The sequence below is a fragment of the Tupaia chinensis genome, unplaced genomic scaffold (genome assembly GCF_000334495.1).
Source record: "Tupaia chinensis unplaced genomic scaffold, TupChi_1.0 Scaffold139612_1, whole genome shotgun sequence".
Taxonomy (NCBI): domain Eukaryota; kingdom Metazoa; phylum Chordata; class Mammalia; order Scandentia; family Tupaiidae; genus Tupaia; species Tupaia belangeri.
In genome coordinates, this window is record NW_006199495.1 from 390508 (window position 1) to 401734 (window position 11227).

Sequence of the window (11227 nt, forward strand, 5' to 3'; positions counted from 1 at the left end):
AAAAAAAAAGAATGCTATTTGCCAAAAAAAAAAAAAAAAAAAGGATGATAGTTTTCTAACCACTGTTGCTGGTGTTGGCTGAGCCAGGTCAAGCCATAGCAGTTAGTCAATAGATTATTTTTTTGTTAGCACAGTGTAGTTTTAGAATCACAATGTAGAGATCCCTGTACTTGAGTAATAGTCATTTGGGATCCTCTAATAAACATTATTTTTTATATAATTTTAATTCAAAGTCATATATCATTCATAAAAATTTCCGGTCAAAATGGAGAATGAGCAGAGATGGCTGGGAGGGATTCTTACACTGTGCTCGTGTCTCCTTCCACGTAGTTGGACTCTAAAGGAAATGAAAAGAATCTCCTAGGTTCTTTATTTGGCAGTATCTACAGAGGTAATTTGCTTCTAAAGTAACCTTTGTACCTTCTAATCAATGTCAAGTTCTGTATAAACAAATAATATTTATACATCGCTAGACAGCTGAGGAAGTAGCGAGTGGGAAAAAGTGTCACTGAAACTATTTCATTTGTTATTTATAGGACTTAGTTCAAGTTTGTCCAAATTAATAAATAGTAAAGGGAAACTACATGAGCTAAGAAAAACATAAAATTTGTCATTTTTTTTCTGTATTGGAGTATATGCAAATGCTCTGATATAAGAGAACAGGTGAGTACATTATATTAGGCAAATGAGAATTAGAATAAATACATAAAAAATTAGTAAATTTGTGCCATACATACAGGATCAACTATTATATGTGAATATTACAGAGAGAAATCTCTGCCAGCCCTTCTCTGAAACCTTAAAACTAATCCTATGTGGTCAAAGCAAGCAATATGAAAACATTAAAATTTTTAATTTAAATAACTATCAGATACATAATTTTGTGCTCGACATTAGCTGCAAAAAGCTGCATGGAATTAACCTGACTATTCCCCTTAGGAGATTTTCAGTCTCATTACATAATGTAGGATATCAAAGCCAGCAGTGTAATGTTTTGTTCAAGCTCTGATGAAAACATTGGCGTGTTCTTTAAAAGCATTGAATAAGGACATTTGTCCCAAACTGGAGAAGATAAAAGGATAGTCGTTAAACATGTTGGAAATAATAGTACTGAGCTGTAAGCTAAAGATTATGGAGTCAAGGGCCATGAGCCATTTTGGAAATGAGAAGAATTTTTGTTTATCAACCTGATCTACTTTCTGAGTATGGAGCACACAAGGGACAGGGAGTGTAAATCCACAGAGAAGGCAAGAATACGGAAATCCTAAGTTTGAACAAGCGTCCATAGAAACGAAAAAGCAATAGTGGGCTTCTAGTCAACCAAGCACTTCTGCAGGTTACAAGCAACCTCAGAAAAGGGGAAAAAATGAAAAAGATATGTGAAGAATGGCAAAGCTTCTCATTCCAAGGAGAAGGCACAATGCAGTGACAGCCTACAGCCTCAGTAAAAGATGCCAACTCCCCCTACCCTCTAAACTGCCACCAGTCAATCGGCTTCACCAAGACCTTTTGTGGACTCGGTGCCAACAATTAGAGACCAGCTCCCAAGGCCAGAAATTAGACACATAAAAGGAGACTGTGAGCCCATGCTTATCTACAACAAAAGAATCTTGCTAACATGGCAAAAGTGGCAGGATTGAGACATCATTATGAAGAAAACTAAAGGTGGGCAGAGGGAAGCAGCTGCAGAATGTCTTGAGGAAGGGATGTATCCTAAAAGGACTAATCCTCCAAAAGTAGCTCCTCTACCTGCATAGGATTTGCCTAAAGCCGAAGAGTCTGCAGCTCTCTTCAAGGGAGTTAGTACAGTTTAGCTGACAACCTCCACCCTAGAGGTTGTGTTGGCATCCGTGGCTGGGAAGATGGAGGTGGCATAATGAGTCTCTGGAATCCACACAAGAGGTCCATGGTGTCAAGTGGTGTGTGGTACATTGAAGAAATCTCCTTGTGAACCAAGGTGGTTGGGTTCATGTGTACTTTCATGCTGGACAATCAGGGTTCCTGAGAAGCAAAAAGGGAGCTTGAGTGTACTCTTCCTACCTTCCAGCCTGCAATTTCCTAACTCTACATTTGGAGGACAATATGTTGTGCCCAAAATATGTTTAAAGGATTTTGGGCACACATGCACACATGCCCAGCATGTTTCCTGATCCACCAGGTCTGGGACTCAAACCACAATCTCATGGGATCCAGTTTTTTTTTAACTGCCATGTCACCAACTGGCCCACAGTGGAGTATATTTATAATAATTAAACTATTAGTTTTAGAAATACAGTTATGAAACAGACAGAAAGAAGGCTACAAGAGGCTTCTCTCTACAACTTAAATTTCTATCGAATAGAAATTATTTGACTGATAAGGAATAGAACTGGGGAGGGAGTCTGACAAACTTGATATTTTCTGCATAAGTTATACTAGCTAATTAATTATAATTTATATTTCTAAATAAGTCTGGAAAACTAGTAAATATGACACCCAAACTGATAACTCCGGGGAGAGGTTAGGAGGACACTGTTTCAAAGAAGCAGCTTCATTAGACCAAGGATGAGCTGTGCTGGATCATAGTCTTTTCTACCAATGACAATTTCACTCACTTGACATACTTTACTGCATGTCGGTTGCCACTTCTCTAATATGAGCGAATTGAGCCAGAAAGCGTGCAAGGCTTAAATAAAGCATTAAAATAATAACAGTAAAATAAAGATTATGTCAAGGTGCACATAAAAGCTGTGAAGTTGAGGGTATTGCGTGGAATGACTGGGGTTGAGTGAATACCATGGAGCCAAAGGTGGTCATAAGAACATTTCTTCAAGAATGGTTATTTTTACTGTAGCTGGACAATGAGCTTTGTGACAGTGGCTGCAGAATAATGGAGAATGCTAAAGATCAGGTATGTATAGGTAACCAGGATCCCAATCTTTCATAGTCTGATAATCTGGATCTCTAATTTCTCTTCCCTTAAAGTAACTGAAGGCATTTACTTAAAGGGAGAAGCCCACTCTTTTTCCCGTGTGACCTGGTATTGCACCCCAAATATTGATTCATCCTGACATAATTTTAGATCTTACTGCTTGATTTTTCTGCTTCTAATTGATTGATCATATGGAACATATTATCAGCCAGATACTTTAAATATTGGTTTATAAAATGGTATCTACAAACTAAGTTAGTGTACTAGTCCACCACCCAATCTACTGACAAAAGCAGTAAACAGTAGCAAGCTTTGTATAGGATCTATAGAACCTTCTCTTTACACTCAATATAAACAGATAGCAGTGTGCCATAGGCTGACAAAGTAATAGAATGTTTTTATGATAATATGTATAACCTGAATAATTCTTACCCTACATAAACCTTATTCTTAAAAACGTACACATTTTCATATTAAGCAATGTTATATAAGTACAAATAATATTAGTTTGCTTTTCCATTATTTATTGGACTTTGGGTTGTGCTAAATCTTAGTCCTAGTATTTTTAAGAAATTGTCATCTTTACATGCAGAATTGAAGGAGAACTCCTGACTTGTTTTCCGTCATCGACCAACCATGAGTTCACTTTATTCTGGGACTCCAGCCAGTCCCAGAGGGTGATATTCAAATAATGTTACCCTGTTGTGATATTTATTAGTCAATTAATTTTTTGATGCTTTCATCTCCTATGGGCAGGAGTAGTAGGAAATCCCTTAATTACTTATCATTTCACATAGCGCTTCTTTGGGTAACCATAGAAAACCAATTCCAATTAAGATTAAAAAAAACAAAAACAAAAACAAAAACAGGATTGTACCTTAAGCTCTTTAGCAACTGTTGAATATATGGGTTGGTAAAACACTAGTAAAAATAAAATTATTCAAGGCTTTTTATTTTACCTTTTTAGTTTAGTGCTATTTTAGCTATTTTACTTTTATACATGTTATTATAGACTATGATGAAAACATTTTGTATTTCTTCTAATAGCTATAAATGCTATGACATTTTTTTGGGTATTTTGGCTTATCCTTGGGATCAATAGTTACAGATACATGGTGATTACAATTTCTCTTCCTTAAAATTAAAAAACATTGTTTGATTCACTCCATAGTCAAGTGATTAAGGGAGCTAGAGCCCATGTAGGTAACCGTGGTTCAAATTCCAGCTTCAGTTGCTTATAAAACACCAGGCACATGTGCATGTGTGCCTAAAGCGCCAATGACATGGAGAAATGGAGGAAGAGGGGTTGTGACATGTCCACGACCCACTGAGGGCGCTTTCTCACTCTTCCTCTCTGTCTTCCTGTCCATCTCTGGCCAGCATATTTACCTATCTGTCAGAATAAAAAAATGGGAAAAATAAAAACCTATTCATAACAACAGAACGGTGTACTGATTTTTACGCATCTGATCAGGTCATTGCCAAAGGTTATTTGATTTAGTTATTGATATGATCAATAACTGATGAAGTATTTAGCAACATTATTTCATAGTTTTACTTATCTGTCTAGTTAGTTTTAGGTGTTTGCCATGGGGCATGTGTGCTTGCCAGAGAGACAGAGAGGGAGAACGAGAAATCATCCCTCAGGGAGGATGCCCACACTGTAAACCCTTCTTCTCCATCTCCTCTCAAATTTTGGGCACATGCACACACATGCCCAGCATAATTTTCAAGACGTGGAATCTGGGACTCTAACCACAATTGGCCACATGGAAGTCCGGTGCATTAACCACCACTCCCACTTCTGGCCCCCAAATGTTTTAATATTAGGTGTAATTGTTCATTTGGTAGTATATGTGTTAAGTTATATATTTTAATGGATTCGTAAGACTCATCGAGCATATTCACGTAAAGATGTAATAAAGGCCAGTAATATAACACAGTAAGAGAGGAAGAGTTTGGCAAATATGAGAATATTTAAGATACTTCTAGGACAAATCTCTCAGATCCTCCTTATTTCCACAGGGACTATAATCTTCTCAAAACTGAACCAACAAGAGTTTTGTGATGAATTATGGCTTGCAGAGGACTCAAGGAAACAGATGTTCCCCGTGGGAGCTTTGATATGTCTCTAGACAAACAGCCACATACAGGCTGTCTGACCTATTACATCAGTTGTTTAGCAAAATCCAGACCCACAGAACTTAAATCATGAGTGACACAGTGTGTTAGGACACTCCAAGACTACCCTCAGGCCTAGTGATTTTCCAGAAAAATTTACAGGACTCAGAAAAGCTGTTCCACTCATAATGTAAATACAGCATCATTACAGTAAAATATAAACCTTAAAAATCAGCAGAGAGGGGGTCAATATGTGGTGTGGTGGTTAAGGCACCGGGCACCCTCATGACTGACCCCAGTTTGAATCCCAGACCGGTGGCTTTAAAATCACTCAGGGCACATGTGCCCGTGTGCCCCAAATCCCAAGAGGAGAATGAAGAAGAGATAGCGGCGTGGCCATCACTCCTGGCAGGGAGGTAGGGGAGAGTGATTTCTCACTTTCCTTCACTCTGTTTCTCCTGCCAGCACATGTGTCCTATGGCAACATTCCTTCTCCCCCAACCCCCTCAAAAAATACATAAACAAAAAACATCAAAGAGGAAAGTAAAATGAGTCTGTCGGGGAGGAATCCAGGTGCAAGCTTTCAGGTGTCCTTTCCTAACAGAACTGCTCAATGTGCTTGATTTTCCCATAAATGTGTGACAAGGTATACAAGGATTTTCCAAACTAGGAAACCGCACCTGAGTTTGGTTATCCAAGGTTCTAACTGGCGTCACTTATGCATGAGACACCTGTATGACCACACTTAGGAACTTCTGACTCCCAAGCAAAAATAAGCATTTGCCATAGATCGTACTGTTAGTTTAAAGTATTGGATCAAACTAAGTCTCTGCCCAAAGCCATTACAATTTAAAACCACTTATCATGCATATTATTCAAGGGTTTAGAACTCATCTCACAGAACCTAGGGAAGCATGAGTTGGAAAGACTGGCCTTGGCAATGTGGAGGATTTATGCAACCAGGGCCTACTGAATTACGCTTTCCTAAACTCGCAGTTTCAATACAGAATTTTTCAGGTAAGATAAAAGGCTAAAGAAGGAGTTGTTATATTAACAATTTAAAAGTCAAGTCAAGCTATTTCAATTTGTGCATTTTATCTAATTAAGTTATTTATTTTTTTAATAGAGATTTTTGTCTTAGGGCACATTGTCTTGCCTGAGCGAGAGACAGAGACAGTGAGAGGGAAAGTGAGAAATCACTCCCCGCAAGGAGGACAGACACATCGTAATCCCTTAGTCTCCATTCTTCTCCCAGGACCTTGGGGACACACACACACACCCCTGGTGTGAATTTCAAGCCTCTAGGTTAGGGACTTGAATGACAGTTGGCCATGTGGGAGTCCAGTAACGTAACCGCTATGCCAACTGCTGGCCCCAAAATGTGCATTTCATTTAAAATATACAGATGTCTACAGATGGGTGGGCATGTGTGATGTTTATGAAGCAATTAACAATTGAAATACTAGCTGGATTTTTAAACACAATAATAACATTAGTATCTTCGTTATGAACATGAAACCTTATTTTGTTTGGAGTCATGTTTGCAGAAATACTTCAGAATGTAACAAAACAAAATATTGATATTTTCTTTAAAATAACTTGCAGCGATGAAATATTAATCAATTTCTGACATGAGATGGTAATTATTATAATTGAGTAATTCATGAGTTTTATTATATTCTGCAGTAATGATGTGTTTAAAATTAACACATGAAAATAAATTTACATAGTTAAGAAGAAAAATGGGTTATTGAAAATAATTCCAATAGTTGGATTGTACATTGTACGTAATGACAGATTCTTCCTAATTTTATTGCATGCTATATGGCTACTATGGTTTTGTAAGAAAATTTATTTTTTAAGACTCATTGCAAGCCTTTAGATGAGTAATGTCATATTGTTAAAATACTCGGTAAAAGAGCAAAGGGGTATGATTAGATACAGTAAAACAAATATTGCAAGATGTTATTAGTACTGGGCTCCAATCTGTACCTAGGAATCTATCCACAATCTAATTGTGTTTTTGTATGTGTGTGTTTTTTTTTTTTTTTTTTGAGAGATTTTCGCTATAGGGCGCGTGCACTCGCCAGACAGACAGAGAGAGACATAGAGACAGAAAGCAAGAAATCACCCTGCAGGGGGGATGGTCATGCCGCAATCCCTTCTCCTCCATTCTCCTCTCGGGATCATGGGCACGCACGCACACGCAACCGGCGTGAGTTTTTTTTTAAGCCACCGGGTCTGGGACGCGAACCGCGGTTGACTACGTGGGAGTCCAGCGACATAGCCATTACGCTAACTGCTGGTTCCCTGTATGTGTGTGTTTTAAAAAGTGAACGCAAATCAAAGAAAATCGACACAATAGAATGAGCATCAGTTTTCTTGTACATATGATATAAATATGATCCATACTCATTTTTCACATTTTGTTTAAATAACTAATAGTTTATTTTATACCACATTTTACAGTAAGTTGGAATTTTTAAGAAGTAGTTATGAGGCCAGCAGGTGGTGTGGGGGTTAAGGTGCTGGACTCCCATGTGGCCAACTGTGATTCCAGTCCCATACCTGGAGGCTTGCTTTCTCACTCTCTCTCTCTTTCTCTCTCACTTTCTCCTTGTCCTCTCTGGTGAGCGTACATGCTCTATAGCAAATTAAAAATAATAAGGAGAAATAAAATTAAATATATAATTCTTAAAGAAGTAGTGCTAAACTAAAAATAAACATTTTAGTATAACATTCTTCTGTTGTTCTATCTCTAGTTTATAACATATTAATATGTTTAATCTATGTTTTTGTTCTATGTGTGTGTTTTTATTCCATTCCATTCACATCAGAAATATGGGAACAATGAAATATGGTCTTCTTAAAATTTTTTTCCGCTTCCATGTGAGAACATTAAACTATGCTGTTTTTCTCTATAATTATATTTGTTCACTGTTTGGCTAAACTTTCAATATTTTGTGTATTTCTCTGGAGTTGTTCTCACATGGATATTTCCCAAGATTTTATCAGCATTTATCATTTAAACGTTTTTCTTGAGAAATTCCTGTATTTGTCCCTCCTATGGTCTTTCTCCAATGACTGAACTTCCCTTTGACTATTTTTATACTTGTCCCTCAGTACCAACCAGAGTTTAATATGGCTAAATTACCTAATCGTATATACTTTAATCCAGATCCTCATCATAATCTGCTTATTTTTCATCATAACAACGTTTCTCCAGGTTGTCTAGATACAAAATATGTAGTTAGCTACAGTTGGATTTAGGCTTCCCCTTCACTAACCCTACGTAAGCCATCAGTGACTATTATTATTTCAACTTTTATTGTCGCTCACTTGTCTTTTACTTTTCTCTAATTCACCTACCCAATGCCACCCATAATTTCAAGCTCTTACCATTAGACCATTTTATTCACTGATCAATCCATAGCTTTACTAGTAGGCTTTTCTGAGGGTCAGTTATCCAGGGATTTTTTTTATTATAGACCACTTTTCCCCCTGTACTAAAACCTAATGGTTTCATAGGTGCCATTCTTCAACAATAACAAAAAAGCAAATGCTTTTGTTTGGCATGTAAATTATTCTGCAGTTTCTCCCTGGTTTACTCTTTTTTTAACACCAAGAATGTGTTTTAATTAAACTACAGAGATAATGGCTATAGTACAGAATATTCCTAGGCAAAAAATTCCACCACGTTGTAAATACTTACAAAGTTAAAAACCACTTACTTCCTTAACATAAAATGTCTGCATTTCAAGTTTACACATGAAGATAAAGAAGTTTATCATTTTTTGTGTGTGTGTGTGGGAGTAAGGGAGAGGGGGAAAGAAAGGTACATTTATCATCAGATAGATAAGCTCACTGTTTGCTTTGTTATTTATCTTCAAGGCCCAGGTGACTGGAAGTGCAGTTGTCAGACATTTTAGTAAACTAGACAGCCATGTGTTTCTGCACAACAAGGTGTCTTTCCAGAGGAGTGATCAGGAGAAAACAGGAAACAGCCCAGCACTCCGCAGTGCAACTTGCCACCTTAACAGCTAAACAACATTACTCGGTTCCTACACAACGGCTCCTGGTGCACAAAAGTACCTGATATAAGAGATTAGAACTGTGCTTGGGAAACAACAACAACAACGAAAGAATCTTGTCACCTGAAAATTATTTATACTAATGTGTGTTCATATTAATTATCACTTAGACCTGAAGACAAATCACATATGCAAACAAATTTATACCAACTTCTGTAGGTTTTTAGTTTTTAAGGAATGAAGACAATGTTGAGTTAATCTCGTGACACCTTTAGGCTGTGTGTAACAACTTTACAGGTTTCATTAAATGTCAGGAGGCCACAAATTAGGCTACACAGCTGTCTAATTTCAGGGACTGGGAAGTGGGGTGGTGGTTAAGGATGTGGACTCCCACATGGCCGACTGTGGTTTGAATTCCGAACCTGGCAGCTTGCTTTCTCACTTTCCCTCTCTCTCTCACTCTGTCCCTCTCTGGTCAAAATTAAAATAAATAAAATTAAATAAATTTTTTTGAAAAAAATCTGTTTAATCCTGACAAAAAATAGCATTATACAAACAAAAATGAAATTTTACCTCAAATATGCAACCCAAATATGAAAGTTGAAGTCATTCACCTCACTATACTATAAGAAATTTGAACAACAGCAACAAAATGGCACATAAAATGAAGTTTGCCACCTGAGGCAAAGCTTAAAACCAGTAAAAAGTTAGACAAATATTACAAAATAACCTTTTCAATAACCAGTTCCTTGTTTCAAGAATTCTCCTCTAATCTGCTTTCACCCTATCATCCTGAGCTCGCTTAATCTTGTTGTGCTATTTAACATTACCTCTTCAATGTCCACTCTTTGCTACCTTTTTTTTTTTTTCTTTTAGAGATTTTTGGTATTGGGTGCATGCACTTACCAGAGAGACAGAGACATATAGAAAACAAGAATTCACCCTGCAGAGCGGATTGCCAGGCTGCAATCCCTTCTCCTCCAGTCTCCTCTCAGGGTTTTAAGCATGTACGCACACACATCTGGTGTGAGTTTTAAACAGCCAGGTCTGGGACTAGAACCACAGTCAATTACGTGGGAGTCCAGCAACATAATCATTACATCATCTGCTGGTCCCACTGTTTGCTAGTTTTTACTGTCATTTTCTAAGTTTGAATTTCTGAGAAAGTAAAAGAAGGGGAAAGAAGATTATAAAGTACCTGGAACTTCATATTCTTGTTCATCAAAGATCAGAGTCTGGTATCTTAATATCAGTCCGATTTGTTCTTGTGAAAACAAGTAAATTTTGGATTAATTATGATTAAACTCGGATTCTGGTCATCTACTCCTCTGTGTTCTATCACAAACATACTTTTGTTATGTGTTTCTTTTAATTCAATGGTCGTTGTTCTCTCATTTTTCTCCCCTCCTGGTAGATCTGTCCTCACCATCAATTGATAGGATACATGTGAACTGTCCTCCAGAATCCTGTCTGGTCTTCTATTTCATATCCTCCTTAATTAAACACTTTAACACTTTTACTCTATTTGTGAAAACAAAACAAAACTAAAGTATACAAATAAAAGTAAGAAAAAATGTGAAAGTAATTGTACTGTTTTGTAGATGCCTTCTCATTACTGTTGTTAGCTAGTCCAGCGATGTAGCATTCTGCTAAGATGCTGTGCTCCATCAGCTGGGACCATGTGACAGGTTTCATTTTTATTCCGGGTCCAATCTATTGACCAGTTGTCATATGTTATTATAATATTAGTGACTCAGGGAGGCAGGAGGATCAGGAGCTCAAGGTTGTTTTGGCTGACAGAGCGAGAAACTGTTCAAAAAAGAGCCAGGTGCCAAGACTTACACCTGAAGTCCCAGCTGGAGGCTGAAACAGGAGGATTGTAACAGCAAGACTCTGTCTAAAATAATACTACTAACAAAATAATAATAAGAGTGATAAAAGTGTCATTTATATATCAATGCCATTTTTACTACCTTACTTCTTATACCCATCATTTACCTTAGGTAATTCAAAATTAAAGATCTGCACCTAGAAAATTTTAGTTATTTATCTTCACCAACCATTAATCATAGTCTCTTGATAAAAATATTGGCTTGTATCTATAGTATACCACTCAATATCTCAAAATTTAAATAACTTGGACATGCATAAATGCTTGTAGTTT